This window comes from Dermacentor variabilis, chromosome 7, assembly GCF_050947875.1.
Source record: "Dermacentor variabilis isolate Ectoservices chromosome 7, ASM5094787v1, whole genome shotgun sequence".
NCBI classification, from domain to species: domain Eukaryota; kingdom Metazoa; phylum Arthropoda; class Arachnida; order Ixodida; family Ixodidae; genus Dermacentor; species Dermacentor variabilis.
Window position 1 is genome coordinate 170,467,588 of NC_134574.1, and position 12,840 is coordinate 170,480,427.

The window sequence follows — 12,840 nt, forward strand, 5'->3', positions numbered from 1 at the left end:
GCTGTGCCAAAAAGAAAGCTATCTGCAAGAAGCAGCCACTTGCGTGGAAGAATACGTCGGGGAAAGAGGCCTTGAGTGCTCCACGGAGAAATCCGAGCTTCTGAGAATTACACGGGGCAAGAAAAGCAATGAAAGCCTTAACATATGGCTAAAGGGGCAGCCGATACCCGAAAGCCAACAAATCAGGATCCTTGGAATGTGGGTGCAATCCAACCAGCGCTGCACCCACACGCTGAAAACACTCAAGCAGTCAACAACCCAAATAGCACGCATGATCACGCGGGTGTCACAAAAGAGATATGGGATGAAAGAAGGAGACACACTTAAGCTGGTTGGCAACCTGGTGGTCAGCAGGGTCGCATACTCACTCCCGTACTTCAACTGCACCAAACAGGAAATACAAGAAGCGGACACAATTTTACGCAAAGCGTACAAAACAGCACTTCACCTGCCGAACAATACATCGACAGAGAAACTAATGGCACTTGGTTTAAGCAACACCTTCGAGGAATTAAAAGAAGCGCAAAGTATCGCACAGCTCATGAGACTCCAGCAGACCAAAACGGGAAGGGAACTGCTAATAAGGCTAGGCTTCGCGGAATCAATCAAAGAAACCCAAAGAACGGAGGGGATTCCTGATGAATATCGGAAAACATACACTGTTAGCCCCCTACCCAAAAACATGGACCCAAACCCCCCCACGGCGCGAAGGGACGCAAGGGCGAAATACGTCGAAAAGTACCTGGCCACAAAAAACACAACAGTATACACAGATGCTGCAGTATACGCCAAGCAAAGAGGCACAAACATAGTAAAGACAGCTGCGATAGTAATAAGCCAGGACTACAAAGAGATCAGCAGCGCGTCAATGAAGGACTGCTCGGTAACGGAAGCTGAGGAAATAGCCGTAGCTCTAGCGGCAGTGGAGGGCTACCGATCCGAAAGGTCTTTAACAATACTCACCGACTCGCAAACTACGTGTCGGAATTACATGAACGGCAGAATAGGACGCAGAGCGCTTCACATCCTCCGCTCCTGCAAGGCTAACAACAAAGTCAGGCATACAATTTTCTGGGTACCGGGACACGCTGGAATAGAAGGGAACCTAAGGGCAGACAAGGCAGCTCGAGAGTACACAAACCGAGCGGCCACAAGCACCGACCCTGAGGAACCCATACCAGTCAACCCAAGCTACTCAGACATTTTGAATTACTATAAGGGGGTCCGAATCAAATACCCTCCACCCCACAACAGCCTAAATCAGCATGAAGCAACCTCTTGGAGGAGGCTGCAGACAGGAACATATCCAAACCTAAACACACTAAGCAAGATGTTTCCCACCCAGTATAGAGACATTTGCCCCTGGTGCGGCGCCAAGCCCACCTTATATCACATTACATGGGAATGCGTTCAGAATCAACAATTCCTTCAAATAAAAGACCCGAGTGCGGAGCAGTGGGAGAGGGTGCTCTCCAGCAGCGACCCGAAAGTCCAGCATGGACTAGTAAGGCACGCTCGCCGAGTAGCCACCCTCAGTGGTGCCCTGGAATAGGGGCGTCGACCCTGCGCAGTTGGGGAAGAAGACCGTGAAGACGGCCGACCGCATCTGCCACCGCTAATTTCTAACCAATTAGAGCAAATAAAGTTTTTCCTCCTCCTCCTCCTCGAAGTTCTCGAGAAGATGGCCGTGTCCTCAGCACGCGCTCGCTGTTAAAAGCTGGAGAAATCGCTGAAGCCTCCTTACTTCTTGCTCTCGTGTACGTACAGATACAGTGAAGACTTACGTCTTTTTGGAAATACATTATACTACTGTCTCCATCCGTCCGCCCGCCTGCGCGATCCCATCCGGTCTGTCATTCGAAAGTACGGTTTATAAATTTGTGCTTTTGCATTTCGTATTTGTCGTCCTATTCGTTCGTATATAGTTATCCACCATATATATACCGGTCAGCAGCGCTCGCGTCGTGGCCTCTTTAATTATGTTCACGGAATTGAACGAATTGATGAACTATTTTAATCAGTACGGGACAACCACACCTACGATGTTCGGCAGGCTTCAGTGAGCACCGTAAAGTTTCAAATGAGAAACATTCACCATCTGCGTCGTTTTGCGCATCAGTCTGCTTGCCATGCACTCGCATTCATCGTATACAACCGATTGCCCCCTCTGCTTTAACTTTCCTTGTTCCTTTCCTCACAGCGGAGCCTTCGCGGCCCTTTATTCGTCCTGCTTTTACGTGAGGTTTCCACGCGAGTCAGCACCCTCTGCCTCCGCCAACCAAGAAGAAATAAGCACGACCTTCTCTGGCCTGTTCACGCTCGTCACTCAGACTATTAAGGGCTAAATATAGTGCAATGTAGCGTGAGTGCGCGCACCGCCGTTATGTCACGTTGGCGACAACAGCGTCTATAGTTCGACCGGTGGTTGGACCCACTGACGCAGCCAACGCAACCGGAAGCGGCCAACGCGGTCCGACGCTCGCCCGCGCGCCGGTGACGTCAAAATATATAAACGCGCCTTTAGCGGCGCACGGGCGAGCTTGTCCGCATCAATTTCAAGATATGTTCCTTTTATTTTCCTGCTTCCTTTAGGAGCCAGGTTACTTTTCGATAGTCACAGAGCACCTGTCAACATGTCCTCAGTTTCCTGGCTTCCTCTGGAGCCCAGCATCTCTCTCCAACAGCCCAGCCCGTTGTAGTATCACGACGCTCATCCAAGAAGAACAGGGAGAGAGAGAGCGAAAGAGGGGGCTCTTCTTGCATGGCAGCCCTCATGTTAAGCACGCAAACGAGGGTATTGTGGTGGGGGTAGACTGAGGCCTGCGGAGGGGGGGGGGGGAGGGAGCCGACGCGAAGGAGGGGCGACCGCCTAAGCGGGGCGTGGTCTGGCGCTCTGCGCACCGCCCGGAAGAAGAAAGGAGGAGTGGCGGCCTTCCGGCGCCAGCGCTGTCTAGCGCCGCCGCGAAAGCTCGCCTCCCCTTCATCGAGCGTTGCGCGTCGTGCCGTCAGCGAGCGCCGCGACTCGTCCCAGCGGCCTAACGGCGGCGGCGCTGCTGCTGCTGCGACAACCGCAAGCGAGCGACCGCCCGACGAACGCGTTTCTTTCTTTTCTTTTCGCTCTTCCTCGGTGCGTTCTTCTCTCTTGCCCCACGTCCCACCTCCCTTCCGTCCAGCAGCCTAGCCTCCGAGCGCTACGCGGCGACGTTGCGCTAGCCATCGTCGGCGTGGTTGGCGCGCTCTGGCGCTTTGGGACGCGCCGTGGAGTCGGGGCGCGCGCGTTACCGGATTCCGCATCCCCCCGCGCTCCTTGGATAGCGCTGCTGCTGCTCCTCACCGTCGTTCAGTGCTCGCGCCTTTTTCCTCCTCTCCGCTACTCTCCGCGGCATCGTTCTCTCCCCCTCCTCTCTCTCCTCGCGTCTTTTCGTGGCCAGCGAGAAGCAAGCAGCGTTTGCCGGTAGTTGCATAGTCGCGGCTGTGACGATCTCCAACCCACCACTGGAGCGACGGCGAGCTTCACGACTTCCCAAACGCCATACCAGGAGGAACACCCGGGATATATTTTACGCACACTGTTGTGGCGTGCAAGCCGCCTCGCAAGTGTCTTGCTCCCCCACTGCCTTCGTTCAGCGTTGTTCGACGAGGAGCTTCGTGGGATCGTGCTGCTTCGACGTCATACGGTGATCCAGCGGGTGTGTCGTTTCTGCTTGTGGTGTTTGTGGTGTCGACGTCCCGCTGCGACGGTGCATGGTGATGAAGAAGAGTCCGAGGAGGATGTGATGCCCCTCTTGCCGTTCTAACACCTGGACGTCATGCGAAGTACGAGCGCTGATAAGAAGCCGGTAGTAGTGGCGGTGAAGCCTGTGGCTAGGGCCGGACCACCGCCCCGGAGTGGTACGAGGCGGCGGTTGAAGCAACAGGTGCGTTCCCTTTCTGTGTACAGGTGCTTCCACTCTTAGGGGAAGCGCGTCATTTTTGTCGAAGCACCCGAAACCGCCTAAACTTACCTTGAAGTCCTGTAGATCTTAAACTTCCAGTATCCTAGGTATCGCGTCATCCAGTTTACGCCCATATAGTAGTTATATTTCGGAGGGAATACCAATGAGGGGTTTTTGCCAAGAGAGGACAACCGTATACAGCGGTCGCGTGCCGAGGTTGCGCTTCCTGGCGTGACTGCACGTGTGCGTCCACCTGTGCCACACGTGACCGGCGGGGGTCGTGGAGGTGGGCGCGACAAACACGTGCTCGAGGCTTCCGTTGTAGGCGTGGCCCATAGAAGGTCACCACGGTGTGCGCGTCCGAGGCGAAACTTTGCTATCAGACTGATCGATTTCCCCAGAAAGATACTGTCCGGCGTTCGGTCCGTTTACAAGAGCTGGAGAGAGAGCAATAAAAAGGAAAGGTCGATCGAAGGCAACAAAAAGTCAGTAAAAGGCCGAGAAGGCCCGAACCCAGGTCTTTACAAAGCGTGTGTTCACATGTCTTACCGAGAATTCGTCTCGGCCTTGAGAGCATAGTTGCTGTCAGTAACTATACATGAAGTGCGTGGCCTTGATATTTATCCAGGCCATGACAACCCTTACCTCCTCCTTATCTTCACTCAAATCGATGCGTAAGCTAATCCGGAAACATTATTCTGTGCGTGCTTAGAAGCCTGATTAGTTAATTAAACCAGCTCGTGCGCTTCCGCGACACTGTACACAATCTCACCCTGATTAGCCATAGCTCGATAACCGGTAGGCACTTGATGGACAGTATATTCCCACGTATTGCGAGCTAGGCCGCTAAATTTAGTGAGCTTTTTAGTCACCTTAACGGCCAACTTAGCCTTTCGGAGTTATAGGGACTTTTCATTGTCTTTCTTCTTTAATGACAAATTAAATAGTTACCGTGTCACAATTCGTCAATAGACTTTAGCTAAGTTCAGTGTCTCGCTCCCATATTATCCTAAGAGAGATGGATATATGTATCTATATTTGTCGCTGCTTCGGAAGATATGCCGAGGAACGTAATCGTGGGCCTTCTAGCTACATCAAAGTTTATTTTGATGCACCTAGTAGGCGCACAACTGATGGAATTGAGTGCAAAGAACTCACGCACTATTCATAGGGAGTGCGCAGTCATCGCCATCTCTTACCGACTTTTCGCAAAAAATGAATGCTCATATTCACAAAAACTCGTACGCTGGAATTGTTCGCAATAGGGAATTCCAGCCAGTCCTGATGCTGGACATACAATTAGCAAACACTGCCAGCGAATGTCCAAGGGCAGTTAAGAACGAAAAGCTTTGCGAATTCGGCCTGAAGTATTTTGGGCGCAACCTGGCGACTTTGTTAAAAACCAATAAAAATTGCTAACATTGGCACGCGAGCGTTAGTCGCGTTCCCCTCGCTCCATCGGAATGTGGTGTGGGGAATCGAGCCCGCGACTTCGTACTCGGAACGTCACGACCAGTGAGCGTGAACCGGCCTCGACGTTTGAGCGACTTCGCCCGGATTTAGGTCTGGCGACGCTGTCGGGGCCGCGTCGCCCCTCGCATCGCGTATATGCGGCGTATAATAAGGCGCCTTGAACGAGGTACGTGCCTGCTTAACCCAATCGTTTCCAAGCTCGCTCAATTAATATTTTCCCCTCTCCTTGCCTGCAATGCCTCAGTAGAGAGCATGTCCTCTCGTTATGAAAGTCTTACGTAGAGATAAGAGAATATATATTACAGATCTCGTTACTTCTATCCAAAATACTTCTGAACATGAGGTTATGCGGCGCGGTCCGCTGTTAAAGGAAACACGTATAAGTGTAGATGATGACGACGACGACGACGACGACGACGATGATGATGATGTTGTTGTTGATGATGATGATGATGTTGATGATGATTTATTGGCATCCCCTTCGAAAAGGGGTGGTGACAAATAGCCACCTAGCCTGCTTCATTTAATCAGGCATGCTCTACATCTTTCTCATTCTAGGATTTTTCAGTACATATCCATGATCTTTCTTCAAAACTTCTCTATCTACCTTGTATCGCCACTTATGCCTGTAACGTATCCGGTCGTACCAATTTCTTTTCTGATTTTCCCTGTTTTTTCATGGCGGGCCCCGTGAAAAGCCAGTAGATATTTAGAGCATCTGCTTATTCTCCCCTCTGGTGAGTATACGAGGGACGTTCCGAAAATGTTTCGTCATTTATTTTCAGACGGAAACTTCATTGAAAAAAAAATAAAAACCACCATGGCATCATGAACTACACACCTTGCACAATTTTTACACATAGTCGCCACCCGCAGTGAGACATTTGTTGTAGCGCGCAATCAGTTTGAAGAAACCATTGTGGCACAACTCGGCGCCCTGCGATGCAAGGCCCGAGACATGACCTCTTCACCATACACGATATGTAGACGTTCGTGGATGACGGACACACTAGTCTCACGTGCCCATTCATACCAGATAAGCGCACGCACTTCCATTGGCGACCGCGTTGTCAGCACACTTCTGTCTACCATCGTGATTTGTACTCTAACCTCGAACACCGCCGGTCTGCTGCTGCTCTCTCTTCAGCGCTCTGCGCATGCGTCATTCGTCCTCCGCTGACGCTCCGTCCGTCGTTGGACCAGCAACGAGCGAGGATTCTTGCGGCGATTGCTTGTTTCACCTGGCGTACCATCTTCTCTTTAAGAAAAAAATGACGAAATTTACTTTCGGAACTCCCCTCGTACAATCGCCCAGCTTCGCACCAGATGACTCGTGGTTTGTATACATCTAAAAACAGTTACACTCTTTGGGGTGTATATTTGCCATACAACGATAATCTTCATCTGTCTTGCTTGCGTTTCCTTTCTTCAAAACGCTGCGCCCGTTACTTTCCTGTCGAGAATGCTCTGTCACGCTGATAACGCGCACGCCGTTCGTGACTTGGAAATACCGGGCTCGCAGCCTTAAAGAAAGAAAATGCGGGCAAGACAGATGACGATTATAGTTGTGCGGCAAATATACACCGCAAAGGGTGCAATTGTTTTTAGAGTGTAGTGCTGTCACTTTTCTACACACGCGCACAGTGTATTGGCACACCTGCAGGCGGCACTCACTGCAACTATAGAACGCGAGCCGATTGAGAGCCGCACATTCGGGTTAAGAGGGGACCCTCCTTAGCAGTGGACGGCACAGTACGTGCACGTATGCATAGCCACCGCGGCGGACACCATGAAAAGCCGGTAGATATGCAGACACCACAGGCTCCACAGTCTGGAAGCCGCAGGACTGAAGAGAAGAGAGAACGTTCTTTTTGGGAAAACCAGAGATCAGCCGGCGTATACATTTCGCCTACATGTTATACTCTACAGGGGACGGGACGAAGGGAAATATTGACAGTGAGTGACGTTCGGTGTGGTCGCGAGGTTTAACAATTGCCACTGATAACTAATCTCAGTAGCTTGTGCGGCGTGAGCATCGCGACGCGTGACATCACCATGGACGGGTGGCGCGCACACGCCCGGAATACGTCGGACGTGCGTTCCACGCGATTGTTGCTGCGAGGAAAAACAAGTCTAGCTATGCTTAAGAGCCCGCTATGCCGAAATCGTGGCAAACAAGGCACTAATAGGAGAACTATATTGAAATAAATAAATAAATAAATAAATAGCGAGAACAACCTTTAACAATAGCAAAAAAAAAATAAAAAGAAAAACAGAAATACGAAGGGATGGAAACCCAACTAAGAACCACTCTTACTATACTGAGAACATATCACAAAGTCGCATATATATACGAGGTCTGTCCAAAACGTTCGTGCAGTACGTTTAAAAAAAGATTCACTTCACGAGAGCGAAAGAAATGAAAAGGGAAGGTAACCATTTCATCAAGTTTCAGTTCACGAACATTCATATACATCAATGTGGTCACCTTCGAAATACTCCCCATTAGACACAATACACTGCATAGTTCCACCTCTTCATTGCTGGAAGCGCTCATGGAAATTCTCTTAGAATATTAAGCGCTTTAGCAGCGATGTCGTTTCCTTCTCGTCACATGCCCGAAATGCCGTCGCGGAAGCACCAGTTTGCATTTTGTGAAAAAATAAAATAAATGTGGCACCAATCCGGCGAGCAGGAAGGGCGTTCCACTGATGGAAGTGCGTTCCGAAAACTCACGCACTGCCGGTGTTCAGGGACATTTTACGGGGTGCCGAATCGAGCACCCTTTTCTCGACAAATTTGGTCGCACGAGGCGCACGCGATCACTCAAAAGCTTCAGGACCATTCACAGTTTAATCTTCAGGTACAAATTCGTGGTCTACAATTACATTGCAGTTGAAGAACGCGACTGATTTTCGCTTTCTATATCCGCGCTTTCCTCTTTTTTTCCGTTTTTTTTTTACCTTGGCTTATTTTATTTTTTTCACCCCTTCCTATGCGACTTCAGCTCGATGTCGCATTTGTGTATTCAAGTATCATCGCCGGCGACTATTCTTTGCAATAATTGAGGATTTCTAACCAATGCAACATTCTTTTCGTCGCAACTTTTACTCATGCAGGAGTCATTAGATTTAGGGATTTTTACGTGCCAAAACCAGGCTTTGATTATGAGGCAAACCGTAGCTGGGACTCCGGCTTACTCTGGGCCGTCCAGCAGGTCCACGACGCCGCCAGGTAACTCAACCTCCCGGTTCCGTCGTGGGAGACGCCCGCTCCATGAGAGCCCAAAGTTCTCGTGGCGTGCAGGACCTTGAATAAAGTTGATTTCCTTCCTCCTTCCTCCGGGTTAATTTCGACCACTTGTGGTTCGTTAACGTGCCCCCAATGCACGTGACACGGGCGTTTTTGCATTTCGACTCCATCGAAATGCGGCGGCCGCGACCGGTATTTGATCCCGCGACCTCGTGAACAGTGCAACACCGTAGCCGCTAAGCCACATGGGCGGGTTCACGCAGGAGTCAGCACTTTCGGCATCATCTGGGCGCAAACCTTTTTTCTCTCCAAAATTTCAGCCACAGTCCGGTGAACGGGCGACTTTCCCAACCAATTGCTTGTGCTGTCAATCTATATGTTATTTATTATAGTCATTCGGCGGTCGCTGAGCGCACACACACAAAAAAAAAATGCACATATCTACGTTTTCGTCTTCGCACGATGGGGCGTCCTTATCTTGCATCGTCCTTGGGGTTTTAAGGGCTTTGCCGAAAGCGACTGGCCCACTTCAGCACAGTTCTTTCCATTAGGCATCCTTTAATTTCGTAGGTCTTTTAATCAATCAATTATTAAGTAATTGATTGATTAATAATTCGTTCGTAGATCTTTTAATTATTTGCGCACCATTCCTGATCAATTTCGGAAGAAATTTGATATTGATTCTTTATTCCGTCTGTTCGTTGAGCTCCATTCGAGAAAGACTAAAAAAAAAAGAAAGAAAGAGAAAGGTAGGACAGGACTCATCTCACGATGACTGTCGATGGTAATGAGATTAGCATTTGAGCAATGTATCGACACACCGTCGTCGTGCTGAGATTTCCGTTGCTTCGGCTTAAAACTCCAGCATGATCGCACTTTGCTATGGCGTTGACGCGAGCGAGTATCATGGCGATTCAAGTTGCATGGAAAAGAACGCTACACCAAGTGCACATATCCCACGTTCGAGTGATATCATGCATGACGATATGAGGGGAAAAATAAAAGAATCGTATTGCATCAATTGGTCCACATCACGAGGAAATAATCCAAGACGTATTTTGTAAAGATGCATGTAATTTTAGACTCCTCCTTTCTCTATCATCCGTTACGCCACTTGGCCGATTACTGCGATAATGGCGGAATAGCCTCGTGCGAGCCAATTTCCAAGGGCGAAAATAAAAATAGATCGTTGCAAAAACAGGCTGCAGAACCGGGGTAATGTAAAGATTTGATTCCAGTTATTTTCCTTTTAGCCACCGCCACAGTGGCTGTGGCGCGCGGCTACGGGGCATCAGGTCGCGGCGACCGCGTTTTGATGGAGGAAAAATGCACAGACGCTCGTTCACTTATAGACTTGAGTGCAGTAAGCTGAAGAGCCCGGGTTGTCAAAATTAATCCGGAGCCCTCCACTATGTCATCTCTTATAGCCCCAGCGTTGCATTGAGACATTAAAGATCAATCTATCAATCAATCAATCAATCAATCAATCAATCAATCAATCAATCAATCAATCAATCAATCAATCAATCAATCGTTTTCGCGCTTCGTCTGTGGTCTCATCGGCGCTCCGCCCACGCTATCGTCGAGATAGGCTGGTCGTGAAAGGTGGGCTATAGAAAAGGAAAAATAGAATCGAAGAAAAAGAATCCTTATACTGGCCCAGGTCACTGCCAAGAAAATTTTGCTCGGCTTTCACAGCTTCTCTTTGCTTATGGGGGCGTGACCGTGTTGTTGGCACTTGCACCTACGCTCAATGCGCACGCTATATGTCTCGGCAATTCTTGCAGAGAGCGGCGCATCTCTTCTGTGCCGTGCGCGTAGACGAATTTTACGAAGGCAAAACTGACAACCGGTCAACCCGGACGACGCACGTACAAACACGAGAGTTGCTCCCTTTGTGTTTGTGCAGAGGAGACCCCGACACGTATACCCTTGCTCAGTATGCAAACCACGCCAAGGGAGCTACGGCGCACGGGTTTATCGATCAAACGAAAGGTTGGTGTTGCACATGATGCGTGCGGTGTGGCTGGAACGTGCGTTATAAGATGAACGCGGCGATCGGCATGCTCTCGCGTACGGCAGCGCCGAAACGTCGGCGATATTGACGCCGCTGCACTGCCTGTGTGAGTCTGGCTGGGCTCGTATATATATCTTTACCATGTATACAACGTATACACGTACACGTGGTAAAGATATATATATATATATATATATATATATATATATATATATATATATATATATATATATATATATATATATATATATATATATATATATATATATATGCGGGCCACTTCGCATTGCGCGACAGCGTTGAGTGAGTGAATAAACTTTATTACGGAGACCAAGCTGCTAGCGCCCGAAGCTGGGCAGCCACCCTATTTCAAGCGGCCGTGGTTATGCGCTGATAGCTTATACTTGCTCACCATGCAGCCTTAGCTTGTCCTCAGGTCTTGTGCTTGCCAGCTGGGCCTCCCACTGGTCTTCTGCTGATGCGTCGATAGGCGTTGTCCGCGGGTTCTTTTTACGAATCGGACCATGTGGCAGCGGATGTTTTGTGGATTGCGGAATTGGCAGTCTCTTGTCTACGTTGTAGGGTACATCGCGTGTAGTAGAATGCCGTGGATGTATAATTGCTAATCTGAAGTCGGCGTAGCATGACGAGTTCTTCTCCGCTAAACTTGCAGTGTGGTGGCGGATATTCCCTCCCGTTCTGCTTGTAATGTTCCAGAATGTTGCAGTATTTGCTTTGTATCACTTAGTGTTGGTCTGACGGTAGACGATGTCCCGGTGAGGCTGCCCGGCGTACGTGTTCTCGGGCGGCGGCGCGAGCCGCTTCGTTACCCACCACGGATTCGTGTCCCTCTGAAACGTGGGGAAAGTAACTGAAGAAGACGTAGCGAGTTGGAAACTACTGGATACATTGTTTTGGAATACGACGTAAGAGCTTAAACGGTTATGCAACTGATTATAAATTTAGCCAAATAATTTTGAGTCACACGATAAATGACAGTCTCGCACTATTAAATGATAACAGAAAAATTAACCAGCGTGCACAAGGCGACCGCTAGCAAAACATCGTTTGTCCCATCGTCGCATCTCGTACTGCCGTCTTTCTTTTCCTTTTTTAACAACTTTAGACACACGGTATGTGCTGTTCTATAGCACGAACACAGCGTAGGATATTGGCCTCGAGGGCATACCGTGGCCCTATCTGCGGGAAACTCTCCGTGACGTAGCAACGTGATACCGGCTGCGAAGGGTTCGGCATTTCCAGCAGTTAAGCCACGGTTAACTCCGAGTGTTTGCATGTTTTAAGCGTTGTATGCCTTGGCTGGCAAAACATCCTAGTGCGTACATCCCAGTCTGGTGTGTAGGGCAGCAAATATCTTTAGCGAACGAGCAACCTGATGCTTTCAAATTGGCCATTCAATTCGCATGATCTTTCGTAAATATAGCTATATACGCACTTTTGCCGCAATAACGGTGCTGTTCACAGCATTCGTCGCGGGAAGTGCCGCTTGCTAGTTTCGCCAGAATAACTGCGGCAGGATCATTGATCGCCGGTCTATTATAATACGTGGAACTTCAATTGCTTATTATATATTTTGTCTCCTCAATCCGCGTCTCCGCAGTGTGCGCGCACGCAAGTCGCACGTATCTCTGCGCAGGGTACTTTAACTGATGTCGTACCAGGCAAGCACGTTGCAAGCCCTCTGTGCATCCCTTTCTCGGCTCTTACGATTATCATACTATCTCGTTTAGAGTGACGTTATCAGCCAAGCATCTCGCTGCCGCTACGTTTTCTGGAACGCGTAAAGGCTCACACCGAGCTCGGTGGAATGTGCCCGGCACCGCGGTACCCAGCAGTATACCATGCTGTAAAAGTGGGTAACTACATTGCTGCTTTGGGAATAACACACGTTGTCTATAACCCTACAATAAAGGCTTCAGTCACCCAGCCAGCGAGCTGCCCTGGATGCGACATAGGCGCGAAGGCACGAACGCCAGCCACGTTGTGTCACTTTCTACGTCATATCAATAGCAGCGCCGGTCCCTCCGGAGGCCAATAGGAGTGCGCTTTCGAATAATACCAACGACCGCATATATTATCCTTCGTTGTGCTGAGCAAAGGAAGTAGACTGTGAGTGAGTATGGCGATTAGAGAAGTACACGT

General features: G+C 49.4%; 1 protein-coding gene across 2 annotated transcripts in view; it reads left to right on the top strand.

Moving 5' to 3' along the window:
* Positions 1-3,236: 3,236 nt before the first annotated feature.
* Positions 3,237-12,840, top strand: part of trh (PAS domain-containing protein trachealess) — a 534,047-nt gene continuing 524,443 nt past the window's right edge. Inside the window, exon 1 of one of the 2 annotated variants that reach the window (XM_075700282.1) lies at positions 3,237-3,917. The gene's annotated coding sequence lies outside the window, so the exon portion shown is untranslated. The remainder of the gene's footprint in view (positions 3,918-12,840) is intronic. The other variant, XM_075700284.1, reaches the window with a different exon arrangement.